This window comes from Ceratotherium simum, chromosome Y (assembly GCF_057802395.1).
Source record: "Ceratotherium simum simum isolate JZ-2026a chromosome Y, ASM5780239v1, whole genome shotgun sequence".
Classification (NCBI taxonomy): Eukaryota; Metazoa; Chordata; class Mammalia; order Perissodactyla; family Rhinocerotidae; genus Ceratotherium; species Ceratotherium simum.
The window spans coordinates 2,580,688-2,592,099 of NC_141941.1; positions in this window are offsets into that span (position 1 = coordinate 2,580,688).

Genomic DNA, 11,412 nt, shown 5'->3' on the forward strand with positions numbered 1-11,412 from the left:
CCTCGTCTAAGTCAGCACTTCAGAACTGCCATGTTTTACAGGGACCAGGCCAGGCCTGCCTGGCTAGGCCAACGGGAAGGGGACGACAAGAAATCAGAATCCGGCCCTGGGTGTGGTTTTCTGGCCCCCGGGCAGCCAGCCTCCCCCACCAGCACCGCCCCCCGCCCCGAGCCTTCATCTGCACATTGTGGGTGGCATTTTCCCTGGGCGTGACGCCTGCTGGTTGCCAAATCTTGAGCTGGAATGCGAAAAATGCGCACCAGGAGCGGGCCGCGTGCGCCCGTGCGCCTGGTTAGAGCAAGGACCGGTCCCGGCGCTGCAGCCACCAGGCCTTGCCTGGGCCCAGAGGCTCCGGGCGACCCAGGACCGTCCCCCGCGGGACAAGTGTGCGTCTCCGCCCAGAGCGCGCGCCCTCTCCACCCGGATTCGACCTCGTGACTGAGATGCTGCTAGCTAATTAGGGTCGGTGGTGAAGACTAGGGTTTCACACCCAATTAAGGACATGCCTTTCCCTTCTAATTGCGCCCGGGCACAGAAAAGTAACAGAATAACTTTCAGAATTAAAGACTGGTTTTGCAGACTTGATGTGGCCATCCGTCTCCCGCCCTGAACTTGGCCACATACCGAACCTCTCTTGGGCGGGTTTTGCAACACCTTGCTGTACAAAGCAGCTCTCATCTGGGAGGATCATAAAAATTCTTCAGAAACCACAGCATGTTACTTGAAAGACAAAAAAGGAAAATCTTCGTAAGCTAGGCATTAAAGGGTCATTGCTGCCTTTATGATTCGGCCTTATGTTGTGGCAGAGTGAGGAAGCTCTGAATTCTGTCATCCAGAAGGAATGAGTTCCCACCTCCACCCGAATGAACTATAAATCCAACACAACAGTCGGGGTAGGTGTTGTTAAAGGCAAGGGAAACAAGGATGGTAGTCTGTGAAGGCAGCGGGACACTTGTTTTAGAATATATGTATATATTTGATATATGTCTGTATATGCGTGTGTATATATGTATATATTTATGTGTGTATATATATGTTAAAATAAAAAAGTGTTCAGCTGCCTTCACAAACTTTACAACTTATACATATATTAGATATGATATATTACATGTTATATATTATATTCTCATGTATTCTATAATATATATATTCTGATATATTTTATAATATGTGTTCTAATATATTTTATAATATATATTCTAAAAGAAGTGTCCTGCTGCCTTCACAGACTTTACAATTTGTACATATAGACATATAATATTTATATATGTATATATTCTGAGTTAAGTGTATCTATATATATTGCCACTCACTCATGGAAATAGCTACTTTGGAAATATGCATGGCATGGTTTGATACTTTGTTAATTGACCAAGCCTAGAAGAGGTCTTCCCAGGGCTTCTGGAAAGAAGTCGTCCAAGCCATACAGGAATCAGTTCGAATCTAGATGGCGCCACTGATGGAAATTTTGTATCATTCGTTGCCTGAAGACATACCACTTAGGCCTCGATCTTAGAAGTTAGGCAGAAAATTCCGATGGTTGTTTAGTTGCAGAAGAACAGTTTCAGATTTCAGTAGATAGATTTCACCAGAATTCAGATAAAACCTTTTACTGAGTGCTGTGTAGTGGGAACGTAATAGGTCATTTCTCATGCTCAGTGCATTTGTTTCCATTTTCTCAGAGGAGCTGTTGCACAGCCATTCGTGGGGCCTCGGATGTCTTCGCTTAGGAACATTTTCCTCTCAAGGAGTGATTCAAGTGTTTGTAAGCACTCACTGTGGGTAGGTTTGCAATCCTCTGCTTCTCATCTCTCCCTCATGACGGGATGACCCCGTGGGGGTTTGTGTTGGTTTCCTGTGTTGGGGATTCATGATAACCTAGTTGGTTGGCTACGTTCTATTGCAATCCTTGGCCCTTCTGCCTCTGCAGGTGGAGCCAGGCCAGTCACGACTAACCAAAGATGATGCAACTTATTTGATAATTATGATAAGGATAACCACAGTAATCAGACACTTGTTCCAGTCCGAGCCCTGCTGAATCATCACCGCTCACGAAGAGTCTCTGCAGCCTCCCCCAGTGCCGTATTTCGGCGCCTGGCTTTCTGGAGATGTTTCACACCAATGGGTCCCCTTTTCAAGCAACTCCAATTTCACTTGTTGGAGAAGTGTTCCGACCCAATGTATGTTTTCAAGCTAGGTGCAGCCAACGTGGAAATGCCCTCTCTGGTGATGACAATGAATTTTTCACCTTGGAGATATCACACCCAGTTCCCTGGCTAGGGAGATCCTGAATTCCAAATGGGCTTAAAGCAACAAATTCATCCAAGGTGGAATCCTGGATTCCACCTTCTAAATCCTGGATTTAGATTTATGTAAAATCAATCATGGGCCAGCCCCGTGGCCTAGCGGTTAAGTGCGTGTGCTCCGATGCTGGCGGCCCGGGTTCGGATCCCGGGCGTGCATCCACAGGCCGCTTCTCTAGCCATGCTGAGGCCACGTCCCACATACAGCAACTAGAAGGACGTGCAGCTATGACATACAACTATCTACTGGGGCTTTGGGGGGAAAATAAATAAATAAATAAAATTATAAAAAAAAAAATCTATCAATCATCAATAATTAAAACAAAACCCTAAGCCTCTCTCTACCAACTGAAGTTCAAAGATCTGAAAATGTGGCACTCTGGGTGCTCTTATTCATGAATGGAGCGCTGACTTATAAAAATAATGCTTGTAAACTTGTCTATGTATTCTGAGGCTTTTCTTGAGTGATTTTGAAGAAAACCCTATAGGAAGCCACTGAGCATAGTAACATGGTCTGGGCTAGACCAGCCTGTGATCACAATATGCTGAGTTTACTCCTCACCCAAGATATGCGTGAGAGTTTTTACTTCTCAGATGCTGGAGGGGTTTATGGAAAATCTACGCTGTGGTACTGAAGTCTCAAAGGTGAATAATGCTTCCTGAAATGTAAACACGTGTGCTGGAAAGAGCCATCCTTCATCTAAAAGGGAAGTTGGTGTTACATGACTTTGTGGTTGCTGTTTGACTGGATTTCTGAGCTTAAACTTTAAAGGTCCTATTTGACCCAAAAAATAATGGTGGTGGTTAGTAAGTAAGCAAGTTAGTAAGGAAGATGACTTAAGAGGAAGTCCACCAAGGGCATCCGTCTTTCTTTTCCATGATATGTCAATGAGGTTTCCTTTGTATGCCAATAATCTCAACATGAGAAAGCAAGTAAGTAGATTGAAACCATGAGCCAAGTGACTTGCATTCTAAAATCTACAGAACTGACTTTATCACTTGGATCAGATAATTTTTATTCTCCTTTTTGCTCATATGCTAGTGTCTGAAGCTTTTAAGGAACACAAAGTACAGCATAGTAACACGAGAACAATTATGTCAAATACAGTTGTATATGTCTCCAGGTGTCATAAATAATATACTGGTATCAACGGTTATCTGTTTTGGATTAAAAGCTAATTTAGATTCTCACCTTGTACCATATTAAAAAATAGCACAAAGACCTCACAAGAAAAGTAAAATAAATTCCATGAGTATTAGAGTTAAGAGCGTGTGTGTGTGGGGGGGGGGGTGTCAAACTTAAAATAGTAGGACAAGAAGAAAAGAGTGTGGCCCGTTCAAATCCCCAGATGGCTGTGGAAGGACATTCTAGACTTGATAGAGATAGAACCACAGGGGTCAATAGATGAATAGATCTGACTACTTGAAAATATAAATTATGGAAATATAAATGACAGAAAAACATATTGACAACAAGCATGCATAGTGCCTAAGAAAAGGACATAAACCAGACTGATATACAGTCAAAGGGCATTCATTAATGGACAGTGAACCCCAAAAAAGGGCATAGCCAGGGGTCATTCACCTAGGGAGAAAAAAATGTTAAAATAACTAATAATCAAAAGAAGTACAACTAAGACCAACGTGGCAGCTGTATTTTTAAATCTACCTAACATGAGAAAGATGAGATGTTCCATGCTGATGAGAGAATTCTTACACACTTTTGGTTGTAATGTCCATTAGTAGAAACACTTATGGTGTTAGAAATGATCATGTGTTTTGGTCTCTTAGTGCTAAATGTGGGAATTTATTTCTGAAAATTAAATTTTTGAGTTCATCAAAGCTTCATGATCAGAGTTACGTATGATTACAGGCTGAATTATGTCCCCCCAAAAGTCACATGTTGAAGCCTTAACATCCAGAAACTCAGAATGTGGCTGTATTTGGAGATGGGTCTTTAAGAGGTGAGGAAGGTAAAATGAGGTCATTAGGATGGGTTCTAATCCAACAGGATTGGTGTCCTTATAAGAAGAGGAGATGAGGACACAGACACACACAGAGGGAAGAGCATGTGAGGACACGGGGAGAAGACGGCATCTACACACCAAGGAGAGAGGCCTCAGGAGGAACCAGCCCTGCCCACACCCGGATCTCAGACTTCCAGCCTCCAGAACTGGGAGAAAATACATGTCTGTTGTTTAAGCCGCCTCGTCTGTGGAATTCTGTTATGGTGGCCCTAGCAGACTCATACACCGGTTATTCAAGGAAATTTTTGTTATAGAGATAGCTTCAACATCCAAAAATAGGAGAATGTATGCTTTTATGCTGGCTTGTTCATGTGAGAAAATCTTCAAACTCTTCATAAATAGTAAAGCAAATAGGAACATTATGATTAAATTTTAATATAGGCAGTAGTCCAAATTTTATAACACACTCTGATCTTCGCTATATAAAAAAATGACCCCAAAACGGTAGGACAATGTCAAAAAGGTTGTGTCTAGATTATGAGACTCCTTAAGATTTTTTTCAAGATTCTACAAATGTTCTTGTAATGAGGAAAACAGACTTCAGAACACACAACAAATGATTTCACAGGAGATACAAATGGGGAGATTTGGAAACCAGTTTCTACGAAGTGATGGATTGGGGTAGAGTTATCTCAGTCCTTGCTAAGAAGCTGTGGTTCTGTAGTTTATCTTAATGTCCGAGAGAGAGATAAGAAAACATTTATCGAGTCTTATCCAAGAACCAAATTGTTTTGGTTTGTCATCAGTACTTACCAGTACAAGACTAATAAGGGGGAAACTTGAAAACTGCTGAAGGACGTAAGGAAGATGTGACTGAGTAGAAATCTGTGCCCTGACCTTGTAGAAAAACATTTGCTACTGTTGTTCTTCCTTTATGGATGATTAACCTCAGCATCATCCCCATAAAGCCTGTGTTGGAACTTGACAACGTGAAGTTAAAGCTCATCTGGAGGGAAAAACGTGAGAGGCAGGATTCTAAAATGCTGAAAAAGAAGACTGGTAATGAGGTGGGAACTAGCTTCCCTCATGATAAAGCTGGGTTTTTAAAAATAGGTTGGAACTGGAGAGGAAAGAGATTGAGGAATGCATTACTATGGAGTCTGAAATGCACATTCCGTGTTACCGTGGGGGAGAGGACACAGCTTACCCAATAAATGTTATTCAGACAACTGCTCGGTGATTTAAATTAAAACAAAGCAGAATTCCTCCTTTACTCCTTATGTCAAAGCAAATTCTTCATGTGTCAAAATGCATGTGTGAAAATAAAACTATGGAGTCTTAGATGGAAATATGGACTTTTAAGATATAATAAGAATAACTATATTTATATAAAACATAGAATTTATATTATATATAATTTATATATAAAATATATATAAATTTGGGAAGGTTTTCTAAGAAACCATAAAGTAAAGGCTTATCTGTGGTTATATTGCCTAGGAAAAATATATACGTTTTTATGTACATATGTGTATATATATATGTAATTTTATATATACTATATATAGTATTACAATACAATACAATATAACAATATAATACAGTGTAGACATATATACATATATAGTAGACAAATATATAAACATATATACATACAGAGTACATATAAACATATATATACAAACCTAAACATATATACAAACCCACATGTATACAGTTTATACATATTTATGTTTGTGCATGTATGTATGTATATGTACATGTCTTCATCGTCATTTGAAATATGCATAATTTAAAAGTCCGTAAGCTCATTTAAAAGACACATGTTATGGTGAAAACATACTTGCCACCCTCAATCCCATAAACGCCTTACACATTGACCTCCTACTGTTTCTGACCTGGCCCGAGGTCCTTTCCCATGTTTTGTCACTTCAGTCCTGACGGCGTCTAGGAGTTGGCACTATTCTTATTGCTACTCGGAAGGGGGGACATCAGGAGCTTGAGTTGTTTTCCCCCAGCAGGTCCTCAGGGACTCCAGAGCCTGCTCCAAGAAAGACGCTCAACCTCTCGCAATGGAGAAGACGCAGGTTAGCCAAAGCTGGGTGCCTTGTCCCCCCTGAACGATGGGCATGAGACGGCATCCCAAATAGCTTGGCTTTCGGGGTAACAGGCCCTGCCTCTCTCTGCAGGTCAGAGTATCAAGGGGTGCAGCCTTTAGGGAGGACAATCAGGAAGTGGCTGTGAGATCTTCCCATGCACCTGCTGGCTATGAGTGGCTGTGCGATCCGTGCCCAGGGGCATGAAAGTGTCTGGGGAAGACGGTCCATTGCAGCAGAGAAATCACCATGACTGGTAACAGCAGTCCGTGTCCACCAAAGGGGTAGGGGAATCCCTACCAAGTGCCAGGCACTCCCGAGTGAGCATTGGATAAAGCAGAGGTTGTGAGACAGAGATTCCCCGCGGATGGGGCTCAGATCCAAGGGTGGGAGATGGACAGCCAGCACTAAGAGTGGATGAGAGGATGTGAACTATGGAGGGAAAAGAAGAAATAGCAATGTGAGAGGGCCAGAGGGAGGAGAGTAATTATCTATATTCACTATTTATATAATTATAGGTATGTAAGTATATATTAACATTTTATCTCATATAATACACGTGTGTGCATATCTACGTAGGTATGTGTATATATATATTAAGTCTTCCAGAGGGGGCGGGATTGGAAGGAGGGAAGGAGTGAACTTCAGAGGTCTGGGGATGTGAGGGAGAGAGTGTGGACTTTGCCTTTTACTCCAAGTAGGATGGCCGGATTGCGCAACTAAAAAGACAGGACACCGAGTTAAATGTGAATTTCAGATAAACAACGTATGTGTATTTTTCAGTATAAAGTATGTCCCCATATAATATTTGGGACATACTTATACTAAATGCCCAGTTGAATTTGAATTTCAGGTAAACCATTAATAATTTTTTTTCAGTATAAGTATGCCCCATGCCGTCTTTTGGACATATTTATACCAAATGCCCAGTAGACTTTGAATTTCAGATAAACCATGAGTGGTACCTTTAGTATAAGTCTTCCCATGCAATATGTGGGACCTACTTAGACTAAAAAATCTTTCAGGGTTTATCTGAAATCCGAATTTAGCTGGCATCCTGTACTTTGCTCGGCAAACCTAACTCAGCAAATTGCAGCAGTATTGTCAAATTCTGAGCTGAAATGTGATCTGCTCTGCTCAATTTTAAAAGGGTCCCTCTGCCTGCTGAGTTGAGAATAAGCTTCAAGGACCTACAAGAGCACTTAGAACCACCTGGAACTTTAGAAACCCTACAATTCCCTGGGCCCCACCAGAGACCAGCTAAACCAAGTCTCAGGGGATGGGAATCCAGGCGTAGATATTTTTATCTTTTCCTCAGCTGATTCTGACGCACAGAGAATGCTGATGTCCCTGGTGGGAGGCTGTTGGAGTTATGAGGAGAGAAATAATGGTGGTAAAATAAATTAGTGAATGCCAGGGCAGCAAAACTATTCTATATGATCCTGTAATGGTAGATATATGATGTGGTGCCTCTGAGCAAACCCATAGAATATGCAACACCAGCAGTGAACCCTAATGCAAACTATGGACTTTGGGTGATAATGAAGTATCAAGACCGGGTCACCAGTTGTAACAAATGTACCACATTGATGCAAGATGTTCATAAAAGGGACATGGTGTAATGGGAAAAGGGGAATGTGGGAACCATCTGTACTTTCTGTTTAATGTTGTTGTTGTTGTGTTGAGGAAGATTCTCCCTGAGCTAACATCTGTTGCCAATCCTCCTTTTTTTACTTGAGGAGGATTTGCCCTGAGCTAACATCTGTGCCAATCTTCCTCTACTTTGTCTGTGGGTCACTGCCACAGCATGGCTGACGAGTGGTGTAGGTTTGCACCCAGGATCCGAACCCACGAACCTGGGCTGCTGAAGTGGAATGCGCCAAACTTAACCACTATACCATGGGGCCAGCCTCCTGTTTAATTTTTCCTTAAATCTAAAACTGCTCTAAGAAATAAAGTCTATTTAGTTTACAAAATAAATCGATGCATACCTTTACAACAGACTATTATGTAGCCATTTAAAAAATAAATGAAAATGATCTCTATATGTATATTTGTAGGAAAAAATCTTAAAACACTATCAATAAGGAACAACTTATAGGATCTAGTTGTGTAATATATGAGCATCTATGATTCTGTGATTCATATGTGATGTTCACAGAAAATCCTGAATGGATCCTGGAAAACAGGGCTTTGCTATGAGGAGGGTCAGTCAATTTAGGGCGGTGGTGGGGATTTAACTACGCAGATGGAGATTTCTCTTCTCATCTCATCCTCTTCTATTCAGATTGAGTTTCCTACCAAGAGATGGTATTTTATAATAGTTTTTTAAACAGATTAATCGTGATAGCTGCTGGGATAGTGAAGGTCATAAGTTAGGTACAAGCAACCCACTCTCCGTCATCTCCAAGATGTGCTGAGGGTCATAAATGAGGGCCAGCAAGGTGAAGAAACAGGACAAATGCCGCCATCATTGGAGAAACAGCTCACAGGGTATTCTCTCCTGACAGCTGGGCAGTCATCTTTTTTACAAGGAGAGATAATATCAGTGTTACTCATGCCCAACAGAGCCGACAGAACATCCCAGTAAAAAAATGAAGAGTGCAAGATACATCTAGACACACACAATTAGGACTTGTTTTGGTTGTTCCTACAGGTCAGTCTGTATTTATGCAGCTGATGGAGGCAAAAAAAAAAAACAACATAAAATAAAGACACCATAGAGAACTACATATTTCGTATTCGATGGAGTTAAAAACCTCCCCTCTCTAATTTTTTATGGCTTCTTGGGTATAATTAGACCAACCCCACGTGGGACCAAAAATTATGGGCTATGAATAACTCATGCCCCTAATTACTGTTTATTTATTTTTGAATTTATAAGAACAGTTCTCATCGTAAGACGCCTTGAGGTATGTAAGGGAAAGAAAACATCAACACAGAAAAATCAGCTGTGCTGTTAATGTCTTTCTAAGGAACAGGCTTGGCTGGTTTTAAAGACAATGCCCATCTCTGCTTTTGGGAAAGAGGGGGAAGTATCCAAGTCTGGACTTCGCCTGGATTTAGATCTGGGGCTGTGGAGATAAAGCTCACCTGTAATCTTTGGAGGTCCTGGGGTTTTGTTGGTTTACAATGGGGCAGCATTGGTTCCATTGAAGCTGCCAGATAAGAGGCTTCTTCAGAACTGTCACATAATTCTGGAACCTTCTGTTGGGTGTATGATGAAGTTCCCAAGGGAATTGGTCTGGAAGAAGAGGATAAAACATAGGAGTGAAGTCTGTGGTTTTGAGAGCAGGTCCCAACAGCATGACGAGAGAATGAATCTCTGCCCCAAAGAAGGGCAACTGAGGAACTGCATTGAACATATTGCTAACTCAGCAGCTGTTTTTGAGTAGCTCCACTGTGAAAGATGAGGGAGCTGGGTTTAATAGTCCAACAACCCAGTGGAGCATGAAAAACTCAGTTCCCAGTGTGGATAGCCTTCTGACTGCATGGATCTTGTTGATGAGGTAATGGAATGTCCCAGAAAGCACTTATGCTAGTCATTGTTACTACAATTGTCCAGACTAAGACCACGTGGGATACTGAGACCCTAGTGCATCTTGGAAGATGACCTTGTGTCTAAAATACTGTTCTACTCAGAAAGGTAGAGAAGATCCTTGGGAAAAAGACACAAAAGTGGGAAAGGCTACAGAGTTTTTGTTTTGTTTCATTTGTGGGAAAGTTGCACAAGGTGTAGCCATCCAACAGTTAGGCAATCGGTGTCTGTGAGCAACTTGTCCACATAGCACAAGAAGTGCAATTGAGAACAGTCTTAGACAATATGGATACAGTCCTGAGGAAAGACAGACAATACTGGAAGTATCCAAAATGTGCCCTATAACACCCCATCCTAGACCTTGAAAGGGCACAGAGATTCCACATCTCTGGAGAAACCAAGAATGCCATCAGTAACTCACGGATTTGTAGACGTGACATATCATGGATAAAACAGACACAGGAAGTCTCCTTCATGCCTACATCGCGTTTATCTGGGACCACCACCAGCACCAACACAACAATGTGTTTACGTGATAATCAGTGGCACTTTGTATGAAATGAGAGTTTTTGTTATCTTTTGTTGTGGATTTTGCTGAATTAGTTGCTGTTATCTCAGGCGAGAAGAAAGATGAAGCAAGCTTTACAGATAAGCTTGAGTCAGCACGTGAGAAAAAGACCTTCGTGGGATAGCAACGTTCTGTGGTGTGAAATCCCTGAGGAGTACAGAACTAAAGACAAGTTCATGAATGAATTTCATCTGCCAAATAGAGATACATGGAACTGAAGCTTCTCAACATTGCCTGGTAGAGTTTTGGCTATTAAAAGTGAGGGGTGTCTGTGGGCTTGTCCGGAGAAAGTGAAGAGTTTCAGATTTCCAAAAGATTCACAAAGGAGCGCTGAAGCAACTGAACTGCAGGGTCTGGGGGAAGATTGATTTGTCAACGGACCTAGCCTTCCGTAGTGGGGAGAGGGGCATTTTAATGGCAGACCAGGAAGCCATTTCAGTTGGGGAGTTTGGATCTAAATTGTACCATTTGAAAATGCTTATCAGGGATCTAAAATTCCTAATATGTCATCATTGAGAAATCTGAAGGCGTTTGGCTAAATCTAAATTCCTGGTAGAGGATTCAGCAATCCTTAGCCAAAATGTTGAGATTCCATCATGTTGTTACAAAGTCAACAGACATGAGGTTTGATCTTGTCTTTAATAGACCATGTACTGGGTTGAATGGTGACACCCCTCAAAAAAGATGTGCCTACCTGGGACCTGTGAATGGGACCTTGTTTGGAAAAAAGGTTTTTGCAGATGTAATTAAGGATCTCCAAATGAGATCATCCTGGATTAACCAGGTGGGCCCCAAATCTGGTGATGAGTGTCTTTATATGAAACAAAAATGGAAATAGAAAGGAGAGAGCATTGTGAAGAAGGAGGTAGAGATTGGAGTGAGGCATCTACAAGCCCAGGAACAACCAGGATTGCTGGTAACCACCAGAAACTGGGGTTTC